This window comes from Apium graveolens, chromosome 6, assembly GCF_009905375.1.
Source record: "Apium graveolens cultivar Ventura chromosome 6, ASM990537v1, whole genome shotgun sequence".
Taxonomy (NCBI): domain Eukaryota; kingdom Viridiplantae; phylum Streptophyta; class Magnoliopsida; order Apiales; family Apiaceae; genus Apium; species Apium graveolens.
The window spans coordinates 295,041,907-295,061,566 of record NC_133652.1 but is presented as its reverse complement, the minus strand read 5'-3'; positions in this window follow the sequence as shown (position 1 = coordinate 295,061,566).

Here is a 19,660-nt window from a genome sequence, read left to right as displayed (position 1 = left end):
GGATCGGGGTATAGAAGCCCTAGTCTCATAAGCTCGGGTACGCCTACCCGCCCTCTCCTCATCCAACTCCCTCCTGGCCTCATCCAGTCGGGCCTCGGTAACAGCCACTCGGGTCCTCAGAACATCCTGAACATATCCATGAGCTAACGAAGACTGCCCGTGGGCAGGGTCAAAAGGTGGTGAATCCGGAGCCGCTGAGGGTGCCTCCTCGGTCTGCCTAGGCTCGGAAGTATGGGTCTCTGAGCTTTCATCATAGGGAATCCAAGATAGTGGTGGAGGGGTAGGGGCTCTGACCACCGGAAGTGTGGGTAAAGGGGTACCACCATACACTACTATAGGTCCAACACGCTCCTCAGCTACTGGGACCTCATCCGGGTCCTCCTCATCTGGAATAGCAACAACCTCTGTCTCTGACTCCTCTGAGGGGTCCTCCTCATCTGAAATAGCAATGACCTCCGTCTCTGACTCCTCTGAGGGGTCCTCCTCATCCTCCTCCATCTCAGGCTCCTCCTGATCCTCAACATCTAGCAGTGCCTCATCATGCTCATGCTCGAACATCTCAGGGTCCTCTATCTCAGGCGCCTACACATTAAACGAGCTAAGTTACTATCATGATACTTATAAGGGTTCCCGTAAGGGTTTTAACTGTCAGTGCTACTTTAAGTAGTCCAACCATGAACTTGGCAAGAGTTCTTATTATCTTTGTGAGTTTATTATTATATCTTCGCATCATCTCTGAGGTTTATAACGCTTAGCTCTGATACCATTTCTGTAACACCCCCAGATCTGGGGTCGGGGATCCGGGTCGTCACGGTCTTTCTTTCCAGAATATCACTTCACTTAATTAATAATAAATAACCTTATGCTGTGACCCCACACTAACACACACCACAACCCGTTATAGTCTCAGAGATGAAATTGAAATAAGTACAAGTCTTTGAATCCACAATTTAAAAGTTATTACAACCCAAAATGATTACTTGCTAATTTACAGTTAATTGCCATTATCTGCCACAAGTTATAATTATACATAATTGATTCTCAAAAGTAGATGGTCTGATCTACAATAGATCTACCTCTGCAGCTATAGCAGCTACAACATCATCGGGAAGACGCGGGACGCTTCCCACGCGCTTGCGCTGGGTCTGCTGGAGTCTGGCCATCTTTCCTAACTGTTGTTGTGTGATGAAGAAATAAAGCAAGAGTGAGCCTTACAGCTCGCAAGATAATATATAGTGATAACCATAATATAAGTATCTAAATGGATACTTACTAGAATCTTTTATCATGTGTAAGATAATTACTTACTAGATATAAGTAAAAACAAGGGATGAAGTTACCAAATACTTCACTACACTTATATCATTTATAAAGCTACTTGAACTACCACTGTTCAAAGTATAATGAGCTTTCAACAGTTCATCACATAGATGAGACTACAAGACAAGATTTGAATAGATTAAATCTTTGAAATATTATTAAAGGAAATGAAGTTATGATATACTTCATTAAGTTCTGATATATATATATCCACATATACATCTTCCTTATACATTTCCTGAAAACCTCTGTCATGTAAAGTATGAACAGAGTTTGAAACATCCAATGAATTTTGGAAAGGAAAAGAATTTTGGCATAAACCTGATATCTTGCTGATCAGGCAAAGATACCAATAAGTAACCTTTTCTACTAGTAGATGGACGAATTCCCCACTGGTCATCACCCTGGTCGCAATAGGACCTTATGCTGGACTGCCACTCAGCCACTTATGCATGTGATGGACTCCAACTGAGCCACTTACACTATCATGGACTCCCACTGAGCCCATGTTGCTTATACCGACTCAATAGATGGACTTACTTCCCGAACGTTGGGTAAGTAATCAATTCATTTACCAAAACTGCAACCTTGTTGCGAATATAAAATACACCATAGAGCCGGATCCCCTAGATTTTTGAGCGAGTATTCAAGTCCCCTTAAAATGGAAGATCTTGAATTTGAAAACAAGTTTTGGGATCCGCTCTACCCTTTTTAAATTCATTTTGATGACTCGAAAACATTTTTAAGAATGTTTGGAGTAATACTGATTTATTAAAATAAATCAGTCCCGATATGAAAGAAATAGCTGAATATTATTATTTAAATAATATTCCCATAAAGAATAATTGAGGTAGAAGTTGGAAAACTTATACTTATGAATAATAAATAACCAAAGATATACTTATACGAAAGTACGATCTTAATTTGAATAATCGAAAATAAGTTTGATTATCGAAACATTATTCTTTAATAAAATAAAGAATATTATTTAATAAAATAAGCGGAGTCATAAGTCCTCGAATGAATATTCAAAACAATATTCATTAAATAAAATAAGCGGAGTCATAAGTTCTCGAATGAATATTCGAAATAATATTCAATGAATAATATAAAGTTATCGAATAACCCTTATTCGATTAATAGTTTTGAAAACTATAACCATATATATATAATTATATATATATATATACATATATACAAAATCTACTCGGGATCCTCGACTCCCGGTTTAGAAATATGTTTACATTTTGATCCCCTATACTAAGGGTAAATTCAAATACCGCTTATCTCTAGCATAGGTATTATGCAACTGTAAGCATTTTTAACCAACAGATATATAATCCAAGAATATGAAACAAGCATGCATATATACCATATCACATGCTACAATATATCGCAAGAATTTGCTAATAACAAGTATGCATTTATCGCAAGATCATGCATATACACATATACATCACAACAACAGTATAACGGGTAGAAAACTTGCCTGAGCGACTTGGGGTGATAAAAGGCTCGGGACGAGTCTGGTAACCTATAAACAACAAGTAAGTTGGAATTAAACCAAAGTCACTTGTAAATCTATACTTTAACTAACTTAGACTCTAACGCTTGTTTTGCGCTTATTGATTCTCTTAAGTCACTCGGGTACCCTCGGGCTCCACCATTTTTAATAATTTAACCTTTACGAGTTTTAAGGTGATTCCTTCGCTAGTGTCTTACCAACTGCCTAACACACTTACCATAAATGTTTCATACATTAATTAACCCTTTTTGGTCTTTAACCTATGTTTCAAAGTAAGGCGAGGGGAAAAGTTTCGTTCGCGAAACGCTGTTACTTGAAACGGTCGTTTCTCCTAAACCGTGCATCGGAATCGAACGAACTACATATCAAAACGAAGCTCGTAACACGAGCTATTTAGACATGGTAATGGTCATAATCTAGCAGGGGGTTCTCGGGTCCTAATGTTATGCACAAAAACAGTCTAAAGAAAATCGGACGTTACGACGGCTATGTTTACGCGATTTCCCAATTTTAAACCATTCAATAACCATCCCAATTCAACCTCAAATCAATCATACAACCAACATCCATCCTTATCACATCATAACAGCCTCAATCAATTCAATTTTTAACATTCATACTTATGCCTAAGCTTGAATTTAACTATACTACATTCTTTTAACCAAAACAACAAGATTTACCATTCCATTTCAATACCACTTCAACCCAAACTCTAAACCACAAACATTAAGCTACAATATCACCATAATAATCAAAATCATCTTATTAAACATAGGAATCTAGGGTTTGGAGATGATATACCTTCCTTGAAGTGGTGGGAGTAGCTAGGAAGCCTTAAGAAGCTTTGAGAAGTCTTAGGGATGCTTGGATCTTAAAGGAAAACAAGAAAAATTTCAAGTTAAAAACTTGAAAACACTATTCATTGTCTTCTTCATTGATTTAATGAAGAAGATTGAGAAAGAATTGATGGCTTAAACTCATGATATAGCCCTAACTATGCATAAGGATGATTAGGGAATTAACTCACCAATTTAGGAAGCTTGGATCTTGATTTTTTGAAATTTCTTGCCTTTGGAATAGTAAAAAGCCGAGAGCAATTGAAGAATAATGCCTTGGTTTCTTTTTGTTTTGATGAAGAATGAATTATTTGGCTTGGTTGATTTGGTTTTGTTTTGTTTTTTGTTAAATACCAATTTAACCTTGATTTTGTGTGGTTAAAAATCCACCACATCTCCTTCCTTCCCATGTCATGCCTATGTCATGTTGTGATGTCATCTTTCCCTCCTTGTCCTCTTCTCATTGGTTGGGTGACATCACTCTCTCTAATCCCTTTGATTAACTTCCTAATTGTTTTCCTAATGACCGCTGATCTGTTATACGGTTCGCTTAACTTTCGTTTTCGTTTATCGTTTGAAGGATCATACCCGGGATCTTATTACTTAGGTTCCCATAACCTTTCTCAATACATTATATTCCTTTTTATGATCCTCTATTATAATCCTTTAATTTAAATCCTTTTTATCCTGTTACCTTATACTCAATTCTCTCCGTATCTAGTGTATTTCCGGGAAAAATCAAAGTGTTCGGAATTGGATTCTGACGATCTTTACATACACTCATATACCATATAGAGTACTAATAAAATCTCAGAATATCCATAACAGAACCCCTACATAGTGTGGCATGAAAAGTTTTCTCATTCAGCTAAAACACTATTCACAAGGGTTACAAAAAGTTCAAAATTTTGGGGGTTATTACAATTGACCTATTTCATTTCAAATACCTTACCCTACTTTCATTATATCATGTGATCTACAATGACCTTTGATCCTTATTTCTTTGATAATCCTGGTTGTTAATACCATGTTATCCAGATCCTTATACTGATTATTACTCGGTTTAGCCTTGTTTTTTTATACCTAGTTTATCCAGATCCTTATTTTTAATGGTTTGTTTACCCAGATCCTTATAACAGTAAACCCGACGCTTGTTATCGTATGGTTTCCTGAGAACCGTCTTGTGGATGACTTTGATAATACCTATGCTTATTGATTGATCATTTCCTCTGTAGTGACTGGGAATTTCGCGACGTGATTAAGTGAATAAATTATAATTCTTTGGTCTAATTATAAATTATGTGATTAAATAAAGGATTAAATGATTTTGTTGGTTAATTGTCTTTATTGTATTATTGTGTCAAATAGGAATGTTTAAGTGAGTATTATATTCCAGTGATGTGTCAATTGATATAAAGAGAATGATTGAGAAGCGTAATTGAAAACGCTCAGCGTCAGGCCGTCACACAGGACGCGGCCCGTTACGTGAAAAGTGGTTATTAATTAAAAAGGGGAATTCTTATGATCGAATGTGTTACGATGGACGCGTGATATGTGAATACGTGTTATTACTTTAAAATATGCTTGATTATGTACTCTAGTTATTTTTAAATAATTTTAAGGGAATTATTTGATTTAAAATAAGGTTTATTGAACCTTTATATATTTTTATAAAAAATTTTGAGTATGGTTAAGGCGTGAAATTTGTTTTTTATCTTCAAAATAGTCCTAGAGACTTTATAAAAATGATAGATGAAATTATTTGGTGATCGGTGTATTTTAATATGATTTTATCGAGTTATAATTCTATTTTGAGCGCAATCTTGTAAAATCCATAGAAAATAAACTGTACGCTCAAAAATTATATTAAAAATATGTCTAGAAAGCTAATTTCGAGATCTATATTCTAAAATTGTTATTCGTGACATTTTGATCTTTTATGAGAGGGTTGCGTATTATTTAAATTCATTTTGAGTCAAATAAAAAGAAGATTCTACAGAGGTTGGTAAAAGACCAAAATGCCCCTTCCATTTTGGCTACAAAAACCCACCCCTCCCTCTTTTTCTTCTCTACACCCAGCCACTCTTTCTTTCTTTCCTCTTTTCCTTCTCTCTCTTCTCTCTTTTCTCTCTTCTCTGTAATATCCGGGATATATCGTGTAACTATTTTTGCTAATAAATAATTATTATATGTGTTCAATCTCTATTCTGTGAATTATTTGTTAAGTGTTAAATGTGTTTGGCTGTTTAAAAATATTATTAATTGAGTTTTTTAATTTTTATATGTCCAAAATAAAATATAAATAATTGTCATATTTTGCTAATTATTTTTATGTTGATTTATGAATTTATAGGAATCATATGAATTTTATAAAATCTTTTTTCCAGGTATTTAAAATCTATTTTATAAAAACGGGAACCAAGCGACGTCATCCGTTGTTACGTTTTTAGAATCTGAAACTCTTCCGAGAACTCCTTCCTAACCTAATTGTAATATTCCGAGCATTTTCCATGTTTCGACTTTTTCGATCCGGCGTACGGTTTGTCCTGCGCGGGTCCCGGCGCAACATTTTCGATACAATATTTGTTTCGGTAAATCAATAAAACTCGTATTTTCGATAAACGAGAGCTTTTTTATTAAACTATCACAATTATCACCTTGTAATACGTGTAACCAGGCGTTGAGACCAAGACCGCAATACAAATTGTACTGATTTGGATAATTATCCCGAAAACCGATACCGTTTGGATCAGTTTTTATAAATAAACATACCGTTTTATATCCGGAATGATCCAACGGGATACTAATTTTCCGTAATTATAAATAGCCTTTTACCGTATTTTATTTCGTATCAAAATCATTTGCAGACAGTTAAATATATAATTTTCCAGAGAAAAACCCTAAATTTATAAAACCTTCTGAGAATCAAACTACAATTTCAAGGTGTTATTGAAATCAGTTGGAAAAGTTGGAGTAACCAAATCGAAGGTCTCAAGGAGTACTATCAGATTCTGTGTTCCATATCACTGCAGAATTCAAGGTTTATTTTCTGAAAATTTATTTATTTTCGAATTATTTTTATTAAAAATATGAATTTTTGTTCGGATGATTGTTTGAATGATTAGATGATTGCATGTTGTAGAGCTTGTTTTCCTGATGATTTTCATATGTCATACGTCTGACTTGGAGTTCAATAACATGCTAAAAAGTGGGTTTAAATCTCGAATTTTAAAATTAGGGTTTATAACCCGTATGAATGTTTTCAATTGAAATTTGGGGCTTTTTGATCTAGGGGTTAATAGCTGTTGATTTATAGTGGGTTATGTTCCTTATGAAATTTGCAATCGATTGGTATATAGCTCGTTAACAGAGGATTGGTGAATCAAAGAGAGTTGTGTTTTGAAGATTTACGATGTTCGCCGGAAACCAGCGATGTTCTTGGCCAATTTCCGGCCAGGACAGGGATGATTGATGTGTTTTGATTTCACGAATAGATTCCTGGTATTGTGTAGTATAAATCTGGAGCAGATGGTGAGGTGAGGGTATCGGAATCGAGTTCTCCAGCCACCCCTGAATTTTTCGGCGACGGGGGTGTAAAAATTACAGTTTAGTCCCTGGACTTCTGGGGACGATGAAGTTTGGTCCCTGAAGTTTCCAGAGTTTGCAAATTTAGGATTCCTGTTTTAAAAATATTCAAAAATCATATTTCCTATTTATTTTTATTATAAAAATTCGATTTTAATTTCTGAAAATTCCAAAAATTATTATTTTAATTCCAAAAATTATTTTTAATTCAAAAATAAATCTGAATTAATTAGTTAATTAATTTCAGTTAATTTTTAATTGATTGATTAGTCAATTAATTCGAAAATTAATTGATTAATTGATTTAATTAATTATTAATTAATTTTAATTAATTATTTAATTAGATTTAATTATTTAAAAATGATTTAAAAATTTCAAAAAATAGTTTCGAGATTTAAAATATTATTTTAAATTATCTTCAAGGCTCGATAATTATTATAAAATTGTTTTGAAGCCAGAATTGGCCAGCCAAACCCTGTTTATTATTCTGAAATTGATCCAACGACCCGTTTTAATTTCGAAAAATGTTTTAAAAATCATTTTAAATATCCGAAGGCCTGTTTATGACCCGAAACTTCTTTATAAATGTTATATCATTGATTATGTGACGTGCTATGTGATATATATGACTTGTTGGTCAACTGTCGGTCTATATATTCGATGTTTATTTGTTATTGCGTAACTTTCAATCCGTTAATCGGATTTGGGTGAAACGAAGGGTAAATAGAAGTATGTTTCGAATAGAATTATATGAGTCGAATATTGATAGATGCTTATGTTATGTGAGCAGAAGAGGCAAGGCGTAGGAAAGGGAAACATGTAGTCGAGGAGTAAGACAATGGTGATTGAAAGCGAGTGCAGTATAGTAAGCTAGTACCAGGCAAGTGTTCTGAACTTTCTCGAGATATTGTAGTAATTGATAGACCTGTTTGATATTGCAAGTGCTTTGAAGCACTGAACCCTAAACCATGATTCCAGTTATTGACCTTCAGCCGTAAACCTGATTCTTTCTAGACCATTGATTGTTTTATACCCAAATACGAACCTCAAATATACGATACTACTCCACAAATACATAGAAACTAAATATCAAACACTGAACCAGATTGCTTACACACTTAAACCATTGTATCTTATACTTTGAAAGGCCAAATCCTTGAAACCTTGAAATATTATTTCCTTCGCTATCCAATTCTTTCACTACCTAGCATCCATGCTTTGAAAATGCCATATTGATCCTTATGCAGATTGAAACCATTTTCATTATTGAAAGTCCAATGTTGTTAATGATTCTGTTTATTTCTTATTACTATTTATCCTGTTATTATGTTAGAATTGGATTGTTTTTATAAAATTGTGGACCAGATTCGTGGTCAGACCATATAATGGTCAAGTTAGGCCAATGTGTGCCTTGGATCCAGTAGTTAGAGCAGTGTTGTGTGCTTTGCTCGGGGTTAGTGCGTGACTGATCAGCAGCCTAACCTTGGTTTTTAAAATGAATATATAATATCCAATTCTAAATCATAATCTATTGTTCACTTGATACCATAACCATTTTCACCTGATGATCATTATTCTCAGTTTTGTCATTGTGACTTGCTGAGGTAGTTAGCTCATTTGTGCGATGTTATTTATGTTCTTCTCCAGTTAAAAAGGAACCAGTTGGTAGCGAGGATCCCCAGTCCAGCGCGAGATCTAGGGGTTCAGGTTGATCAAGTTGAGCTAGTAGGCTTCTTTTGGAATAATTTAAGTTTGTAAAAGTTTGTAATATTGTTTAATACTCAGTGCTAAATTAGAATAGTTGGGATTCGAATGTTTGTAATATAAGTAAGTATGTTTGGCTTGTGTGCATACTTTAACCTGTTGCGGTCCGTGGTAATTGGTAAGTAGGGTCAGTGTATATTATTATTATTATCCTTATTATTGTTATAAGCAGGTTATAAATAGTGTATGTATGTGTGGACCCCAAACTTCTGACCCGGGTTTGGAGGGAGCCACAGGTTTGGTATCAGAGCTACAGGTTATAAGTCACTGACACAAACCTAGGTTGACGGGAATGGGTAGAGGGTTAGGATTAGAATTAAGGAATAGAAAGATAGAACGTCGAGAGGTTGAGTGCTACGGTATAACATGTATTAGTATGATTCGCGTCGTGGTTCGAGATTCTTATATTACGATATGATTTCAGATAGCAGTGATGGCCGACCCTTTTATCCCCGTATCAGCTGATCACTCAGAGCCTTCAGTTGGAGTACCATCTTCAGATCCACGTCCTGTTGTTCCACCAATGTTGGCTATTCTACCTCCACCTGTGTTGCAGCCTGTACCATTGTAGGTTATTCCACCCCCAGGCATGAGGCCACCTATCAGAGGACCCCCACCTGCTGATTCAGGCTTTACTGGTCATTTAATTACAGTAGTACATTTTCAATTCTCTTCTTATCCTGTCCCATATCATCAGTTTGAGGCTTGCCTTATGGAGCAGCGATTCCTACAGGGTCAGATTTAGGAGTTACTACATATCATGCGTACCAGAGAGGTTGGGAGTGGTGAGAGGCGACTTAGAGAGAGGCTCCAGGTGTTTCGTAGAGCAGTTGCTGTGTGGATTGTTGAGGCTACACATGAGGACATCACCCCTGATTTCCTAGTGGAGTGGGCTAAGTGGGTTCTAGAGGAGCTTGAGGAGATTGGAGGTCCAGACTTGCCATGAGTTAGAGATCCAGAGATAGAAATGCTGAGCAATGTTATTATGGATGTGTAGTATGTACAGTAGTGTGTAGTGTGTAGGTTGTTGTACCCTTTTGTTTTTACTTCTGAAGCGTCTTTACGCTTGTACTACCCAAAACTTTTGATCTATATATATCAGTACCTTTTCCTTTCTAGCACTGCCATTTACTTTACTGCACCTGTTTTACTTTACCTTATTTATTGCACCAGTTATACCCATGTGATACCATATACCCTGTTCCCTTAACTGTTTATATTCTGTAAAGAAGCATGCAATTTACTTAGTTCAACTGTTACAACTGTTTTCAAAAAAAGAGACATTTCTATTTTACAAAACTTTTCTTTTATGCAAATGATTTGATTTAAAAGCTAAATAAGTTGTTTGATTCTTTACAGAAAAATGCCTCCCGGAAGAAATACCCGCACTAATACCCAGAATGAAGAAACCAACAATAACAACAATAATAACCAAGATGATACAAACCAGAATGCAAACCCAGAACCCATAGACCCAGCAATAGCCAAGATTCTCCAAATCTTGGCCCAACAAACAGTTCACCTGGCACAACAACAACAAAGACAGACCAATCCCCAGGTAACTTTCAAAACTTTTCAGTCAGTAAACCCACCAGAATTCAAGGGTTCCTTAAAACTGATTGAAGCAAATGTTTGGTTAAGGGAAATAGAGAAGGCATTCACCTTAGTGAAAGTGAAAGAGGAACAAAAGGTTGAGTTTGCAAGTTATTATTTGAAGAATGAGGCCACCTATTGGTGGGAGATGGTGAAGACATTGGAAGGTACGGATGTAATTACTTGGGAGAGATTTAAGGAATTGTTTTTAGAAAAGTATTTTCCTCAGTTTGTTCAGGATCAGATGGAATTGAAATTTTTAGAATTAAAGCAAGGAAATATGTCGGTGGCAAATTATAAGAGTAAGTTTGAGGAATTGTCAAGGTATGTGCCGTCGTATGTGGATACTGACAGGAAGAAGGCTAAGAGATTCCAGCAAGGTTTGAAGCCATGGATTAGAGGGAAGGCAGCCATTTTTGAATTGGATACCTATGCAGGAGTTGTACAGAAGGCTATGATCGCAGAGACAGAGAGTGAGATGTCACAGAAGGAGAAAGAAAGCAAGAAAAGGAAAATTGAAGGGAATGAAGGTCAGTCACAACCAGGGAAGTTTCCAAATTTTAAGAAGGGCAAGTTTCAGCCAGGGAGGAATTTTAATTTCAAGAGACAGAGTGCAGGCAACGGAGGCCAGGGCAACCGTCCAGTTAATGCGAATCAACCGAATCAGTTGAGGTTAACTTTTCTAGATTTTCAGGTATGTGGAAAGAAACATGGAGGAGTTTGTAATAAATTGAATGTAGTTTGTTTCAAGTTTAACCAGAAAGGGCACTATTCGAGAGAGTGCCAAAATCAGCCAGCAAGAGAGCCAGCAAGTAAGGATCAGCCTATCCAGAATCCAGCAGTGAAGGTTCCAACCATTGGATTTACGTGCTTTAAATGTGGAAATCCAGGACATATAGCAAGAGATTGCAAGCCACCAGTCCCAGTCAGTAATGCATTGAGGATTATGGGATTTACCCCAGCAGTGAATGAGACTCCAAGGGCTAGAGTTTTTGACATATATATTAAGGACGCTATTCAGGATACTGATGTTGTGGCAGATACGCTTAATGTGAATTCTTTATGTGCCAAAGTGTTAATAGATTCGGGAGCAACTCGATCATTTGTTTCACAAGATTTTGTTAGTAAGTTAAATTGTCTAGTTGAGTATTTAAATGAAACAATGACTGTGGAATTAGCAAATCAAGAACGTGTATCTGTTAATCAAGTTTGTGGGAATTGTGAGATTGAGATTTCTGGTAGTAAGTTTTATGTAGATTTAATACCATTTAAGCTAGAAGAATTTGACGTTATCTTAGGAATGGATTGGTTATCTAAGCACAATGCCCAGATAGATTATCGAAATAAGAAGGTAATGGTGAAGACGCCAGCCGAAAGGATAGTAACGTTCAAGGGCCAGAAGCAAGTAAAGAAGTTCTTAATGATGATTCAAGCCAAGAAGTTACTATGGCAGGGATGCGAGCATTTCGTGGCATATGTAATTGACAAAAGTCAGGAGCCAGCGAAACTTGAAGATATTCCAGTCGTCAATGAATTTCCAGATGTGTTTCCCGCTGAGTTACTAGGACTTCCTCCAGACAGAGAAATTGAATTTGCGATCGATTTAGCACCTGGAACAGAACCGGTATCCAAGGCCCCGTACAGAATGGCGCCCGTTGAGATGAAAGAGCTAGCAAAGCAATTGCAAGAATTGTTAGAGAAAAGAGTAATCAGACCCAGTGTATCCCCTTGGGGTGTACCGGTACTATTTGTCAAGAAGAAAGATGGAAGCATGAGATTGTGCATCGACTATAGGGAGCTCAACAAGCTTACAATCAAGAACAAGTATCCGTTATCCAGAATTGGCGATCTGTTTGATCAATTGAAGGGAGCCAAGTACTTCTCCAAGATTGATTTAAGATCGGGATATCATCAACTAAAGATCAAGCCAGAGGATATACTCAAGACAGCTTTTAGAACAAGGTATGGACATTACAAATTTTTAGTGATGTCTTTTGGATTGACCAATGCCCCAGCAGCGTTTATGGACCTGATGAACAGAATTTTCAAGGAATACTTGGACAAGTTCGTTATTGTGTTTATAGACGATATTTTGATTTATTCAAAGACGGAAGAGGATCATGCGGAATATTTGAGAACAGCTTTGGAGATTTTAAGGGAAAAGAAGTTATATGCTAAATTCTCGAAGTGTGAGTTTTGGTTACAGGAGGTTCAGTTCTTAGGACACATAGTCAGTAATGAAGGGATCAAAGTGAACCCAGCAAAGAATGAGGCAATTACAAATTGGGAAAGGCCGAGAACACCCACTGAAGTAAGAAGTTTCTTGGGATTAGCGGGATATTATCGTCGATTCGTTCAAAATTTCTCAAAAATTGTAACACCATTGACAAAGCTTATACGGAAGAATGAAAAGTTTATATGGAACGACAAGTGTGAAGAAAGTTTTCAGAAATTGAAGCAACGATTAATCACAACACCTGTTTTGTCACTTCCAGACGATCAAGGGAATTTTGTAATTTATAGCGATATTTCTCATAAAGGACTAGGATGTGTTCTGATGCAGCACGATAAGGTGATTGCGTATGCGTCAAGGTAATTGAAACCACATGAACAGAAATATCCTTCTCATGATTTGGAGCTAGCTGCCATAGTTTTCGCTTTGAAGATTTGGAGAAATTTCTAGTATGGAGAAAAGTGCGAGATTTACACAGATCACAAAAGCTTGAAATATATATTCACACAGAAGGAACTTAATATGAGGCAAAGGAGATGGTTAGAATTGATCAAGGATTACGACTGCATTATTAATTATCATCCCGGTAAAGCAAATGTTGTAACAGACGCGTTGAGTCGGAAGGAAAAGTTAAATGTGTTATCAGTACCTGAAGAGATATATAAGGAATTTTAAAAACTGGAATTGGAGATTAGAGTTTGCAAGCCTGATGAAGCAAAAGTGTACAGTATGACTTTCCAGCCGGAGTTGTTAGAGAAAATAAAGAAGTGTCAGGAAGATGTAATGGATCAAGATATAAATCGTTTGGTAGGTGAAGAATTGTGCACGCAAAAGGATGATCAAGGTATTCTTAGGTTTTCTTCAAGAATTTGGATTCCACCGGTGACGGAACTGAAGAATGAAATTTTACAGGAAGCACATAATTCAAGGTATTCAATCCATCCAGGGAGTACCAAAATGTATAGAGATTTAAAGGAGAATTATTGGTGGCCAGATATGAAGAGGGAAATTGCGGAATGGGTTAGCAGATGTTATACATGTCAGAGAGTTAAAGCCGAACATCAAAGACCAAGTGGATTGCTACAGCCATTGGAGATTCTAGAGTGGAAGTGGGAACATATTGCCATGGATTTCATAATTGGATTACAAAGGACAAGAGCTAATCATGATGCTATTTGGGTTATAGTGGATAGACTTACCAAGTCAGCTCATTTTCTGCCTATAAATGAAAGATTTTCGCTCGACAAGTTAGTCCATATGTACCTGAAGGAAATCGTAGTTCGTCATGGAGTTCCTGTGTCTATTGTATCTGATCGAGATCCAAGATTTAATTCAAGATTTTGGAGGAGTTTTCAAGAATGCGTGGGAACAAGACTGAATATGAGTACAGCTTACCACCCACAGACGGGCGGCCAAAGTGAAAGAACGATCCAGACGATTGAAGATATGTTGCGTGTTTGTGCTATTGATTTCAAAGGAAGTTGGGACGAAAATTTACCTCTGGTAGAATTTGCTTACAACAACAGTTATCATGCCAGTATTGGGATGCCCCCTACGAAGCCCTTTATGGACGCAAGTGCAGATCTCCAGTGTATTGGGACAAAGTAGGAGAACGCAAAATACTTGGACCTGAATTAGTACAGCAGACAAAGGAAGTTGTTGAAATTATCCAGAAAAGATTGATAGCCGCACAGAACCGTCAAAGGAAATATGCAGACCAGTCAAGGAAATACATGGAATTCGAAGAAGGAAGCTTGGTATTACTGAAAGTATCACCGTGGAAGGGACTAACGAGGTTTGGAAAGAAAGGAAAGCTAAGCCCAAGATATGTCGGACCTTTTGAGATTCTAAAGCGCGTTGGCAAAGTAGCTTACGAATTGGCGTTACCTCCGCAAATGGAGCACATTCACAATGTTTTTCACATATCGATGCTTAAGAAGTATAATCCAGACTCCAGGCATGTAATAGAATATGAGCCAATAGAGCTTCAGGCAGATTTGTCATATGTAGAAAGTCTGATAGAGATTCTAGAGGAAAAAGAGAAGGTATTGAGAAATAAAGTAGTAAAGCTAGTAAGAGTATTATGGAGAAACCCAAATGTTGAAGAGTCAACCTGGGAATTAGAAAGTGATATGAGAGAAAAGTACCCTCATTTGTTTTCTTAGGAGAATCTGAGGACAGAATCCTTTTAAGGGGGGAAGGATGTAATATTTGGGATATATCGTGTAATTATTTTTGCTAATAAATAATTATTATATGTGTTCAATATCTATTCTGTGAATTATTTGTTAAGTGTTAAATGTGTTTGGATGTTTAAAAATATTATTAATTGAGTATTTTAATATTTATATGTCCAAAATAAAATATAGATAATTGTCATATCTTCCTAATTATTTTTATGTTGATTTATGAATTTATAGGAATCATATGAATTTTATAAAATCTTTTTTCCGGGTATTTAAAATCTATTTTATAAAAACAGGAACCAACCGACGTCATCTGTTGTTACATTTTTAGAACCCGAAACTCTTCCGAGAATTCCTTCCTAACCTAATTGTAATATTCCGAGCATTTTCCATGTTTCGACTTTTTCGATCCGGCGTACGGTTTGTCCTGCTCGGGTCCCGCCGCAATATTTTCGATACAATATTTGTTTCGGTAAATCAATAAAACTCGTATTTTCGATAAACGGGAGCTTTTTATTAAACTATCATAATTATCACTTCGTAATACGTGTAACCAGGCGCTGAGACCAAGACCGCAGTATAAATTGTACTGATTTGGATAATTATCCTGAAAACCGATACCGTTTGGATCAGTTTTTATAAATAAATGTACCGTTTTATATCCGGAATGATCCAACGGGATACTAATTTTCCGTAATTATAAATAGCCTTTTACCGTATTTTATTTCGTATCAAAATCATTTGCAGACAGTTAATTATATAATTTTCCAGAGAAAAATCCTAAATTCATAAAACCTTCTGAGAATCAAACTACAATTTCAAGGTGTTATTGAAATCAGTTGGAAAAGTTGGAGTAACCAAATCGAAGGTCTCAAGGAGTACTATCAGATTATGTGTTCCATATCACTGCAGAAATCAAGGTTTATTTTCTGAAAATTTATTTATTTTCGAATTATTTTTATTAAAAATATGAATTTTTGTTCGGATGATTGTTTGAATGATTTGATGATTGCATGTTGTAGAGTTTGTTTTCCTGATGATTTTCATATGTCATACGTCTGATTTGGAGTTCAATAACATGCTCAAAAGTGGGTTTAATTCTCGAATTTTAAAATTAGGGTTTATAACCCGTATGAATGTTTTCAATTGAAATTTGGGGCTTTTTGATCTAGGGGTTATTAGCTGTTGATTTATAGTGGGATATGTTCCTTATGAAATTTGCAATCGATTGGTATATAGCTCGTTAGCAGAGGATTATTGAATCGAAGGGAGTTGTGTTTTGAAGATTTACGGTGTTCGCCGGAAACCGGCGCTGTTTTTGGCCAATTTTCGGCCAGGACAGGGTTGATTGATGTGTTTTGATTGCACGAATGGATTTCTGGTGTTTTGTAGTATAAATCTGGAGCAGATGGTGAGGTGAGGGTGCCGGAATCGAGTTCTCCGGCCACCCCTGAGTTCTCCGGCGACGGGGGTGTAAAAATTGCAGTTTAGTCCCTGGACTTTTGGAGACGATGAAGTTTGGTCCCTGAAGTTTCCAGAGTTTGCAAATTTAGGATTCCTATTTTAAAAATATTCAAAAATCATATTTCTTATTTATTTTTATTATAAAAATTCGATTTTTATTTCTGAAAATTCCAAAAATTATTATTTTAATTCCAAAAATTATTATTTTAATTCCAAAAATTATTTTTAATTCAAAAATAAATCTGAATTAATTAGTTAATTAATTTCAGTTAATTTTTAATTGATTAATTAGTCAATTAATTCGAAAATTAATTGATTAATTGATTTAATTAATATTTAATTAATTTTAATTAAATATTTAATTAGATTTAATTATTTAAAAATGATTTCAAAATTTCGAAAAATAGTTTCGAGCTTTAAAATATTATTTTAAATTATCTTCAAGGCTCGATAATTATTATAAAATTGTTTTGAAGCCAGAATTGGCCAGCCGAACCCTGTTTATTTTTCCGAAATTCATCTAGCGACCCGTTTTAATTCCGAAAAATGTTTTAAAAATTATTTTAAATATCCGAAGGCCTGTTTATGACCTGAAACTTCTTTATAAATGTTATATCATTGATTATGTGACGTGTTATGTGCTATATGTGACTTGTTTATGTGCTATATGTGACTTGTTGGTCAACTGTCGGTCCATATATTCGATGTTTACTTGTTATTGCGTAACTTTCAATCCGTTAATTGGATTTGGGTGAAACGAAGGGTAGATAGAAGTATGTTTCGAACAGAATTATATGAGTCAAATATTGATAGATGCTTATGATATGTGAGCAGAAGAGGCAAGGCGTAGGAAAGGGAAACAGGTAGTCGAAGAGTAAGACAGTGGTGATTGAAAGCGAGTGCAGTATAGTAAGCTAGTACCAGGCAAGTGTTCTGAACTTTCTCGAGATATTGTAGTAATTGATAGTCCTGTTTGATATTGCAAGTGCTTTGAAGCACTGAACCCTAAACCATGATTCCAGTTATTGATCTTGAGTCGTAAACCTAATTATTTCTAGACCATTGATTGTTGTATACCCAAATACGAACCTCAAATATACGATAGTACTCCATAAATACATACAAACTAAATATCAAACACTGAACCAGATTGCTTACACACTTAAACCATTATATCTTATGCTTTGAAAGGCCAAATCCTTGAAACCTTGAAACATTATTTCCTTTGCTATCCAATTCTTTCACTACCTAGCATCCATGCTTTGAAAATGCCATATTGATCCTTATACAGATTGAAACCATTTTCATTATTGAACGCCCAATGTTGTTAATGATTCTGTTTATTGCTTATTACTGTTTATTCTGTTATTATTTTAGAATTGGATTGTTTTTATAAAATTGTGGACCAGATTCGTGGTCAGACCATATAATGGTAAAGTTAGGCCAATGTGTGCCTTGGATCCAATAGTTAGAGCAGTGCTGTGTGCTTTGCTCGGGGTTAGTGCGTGACTGATCAGCAGCCTAACCTTGGTTTTTAAAATGAAAATATAATATCCAATTCTAAATCATAATCTATTATTCACTTGATACCATAACCATTTTCACCTGATGATCATTATTCTCAGTTTTGTCATTGTACTTGCTGAGCTAGTTAGCTCATTTGTGCGATGTTGTTTATGTTCTTCTCCAGTTAAAAAGGAACCAGTTGGTAGCGAGGATCCCCAGTCCAGCGTGAGAGCTAGGGGTTCAGGTTGATCAAGTTTAGCTAGTAGGCTTCTTTTGTAATAATTTAAGTTTGTAAAAGTTTGTAATATTTTTTAATACTCAGTGCTGAGTTGGAATAGTTGGGATTCGAATGTTTGTAATATAAGTAAGTATCTTTGGCTTGTGTGCATACTTTAACCTGTTGCGGTCCGTGGTAATTGGTAAGTAGGGTCACTACATATTATTATTATTATCCTTATTGTTGTTATAAGCAGGTTATAAATAGTGTGTGTGTGTGTGTGTGGACCCCAAACTTCTGACCCGGGTTTCGAGGGCGCCACATTCTCCCTCTCAGCTCTGTCTCTCTCTCTCCCGAATACACTCACTCTCTGTCTCTCTCTCTCTGTCTCTCTCTCTCTTCTACATGCAATAGCAAATACTAGCTAGAACTCAAGGATTTCAACATTTTTTTATCATCTTTTTTAATTCTCTCTCCTATTCCTCTTTGCATTTAAGTTTTAAGCAAATTTTGTAGCACCATCTCTTTGATTATGTCCAAGAAAAACACAATTTCTTGGAACATGTTCATAGGAGAGAATAAAGTTCTAGATTGTGTGATTTTCAAAGTGATTTAGTGTAAATTTGATTTATTATAGATTGCATGTTAGTTGTTTGATGTTTAAATGAGTTTTTGATCAAAATCATGTTTTTATGGTTAAAAGGTTGAGTATAAGAATTATTGGTGATTGATTGCGTGTTTAGTTGGATAAAAATGGATGCATGTCATCAAAATCTCTATGCATGTTACTAAAAATCATTGCATGCTAATTTCCAAGCTTCATTCGACTTTTAACACTTGTTAGGTTCGAATTTTTGATAAAATAGTGTGGGGAAAATGATTTTCAAAGGTTAATTGATGATTGGTAGTTTGAATGTGAGTTTAAATGGTTGCATGCAATTTTGTTGATTTTGTTTGATGATTGGAGTTCAAATTTTTGTAATTTAAAAAGGGGTTTAATTTTAATCTAAGGCTAAAAAGAATTTTGGCTTGAGGACTTAATTTGTGCTTCAGTTTTCTTTAAAAAATGATTTAAAGGGATGAGTTTTGGCTTAAATTAAAGTTTATAAGTGATTTTTGTACTTGCATGTCATTATTTGATTCTTTGATTGTATTTTGTTGAAAAAGCCGAATGGTCTATTGTTTTAAAAGGGATTGATTCAAGTTATTTGGTTGATTTGATTCTAGAGTCTAGTTAAATGAATGCATGTCAAGATATAAGATTGCATGTTGATCTATTTGATGTGGTTCATTTGCTTTGGTTCGAATTTTTGGATAAAAAGGAAAGGATTGAGTTGTTTGGTTAACGAGTCATACGAATTATGATTATTTGCTAGAGTATGGAGTTTAAGTATATAAGTGTGCACTATTAAGTTCTATGTGAGTATTTGG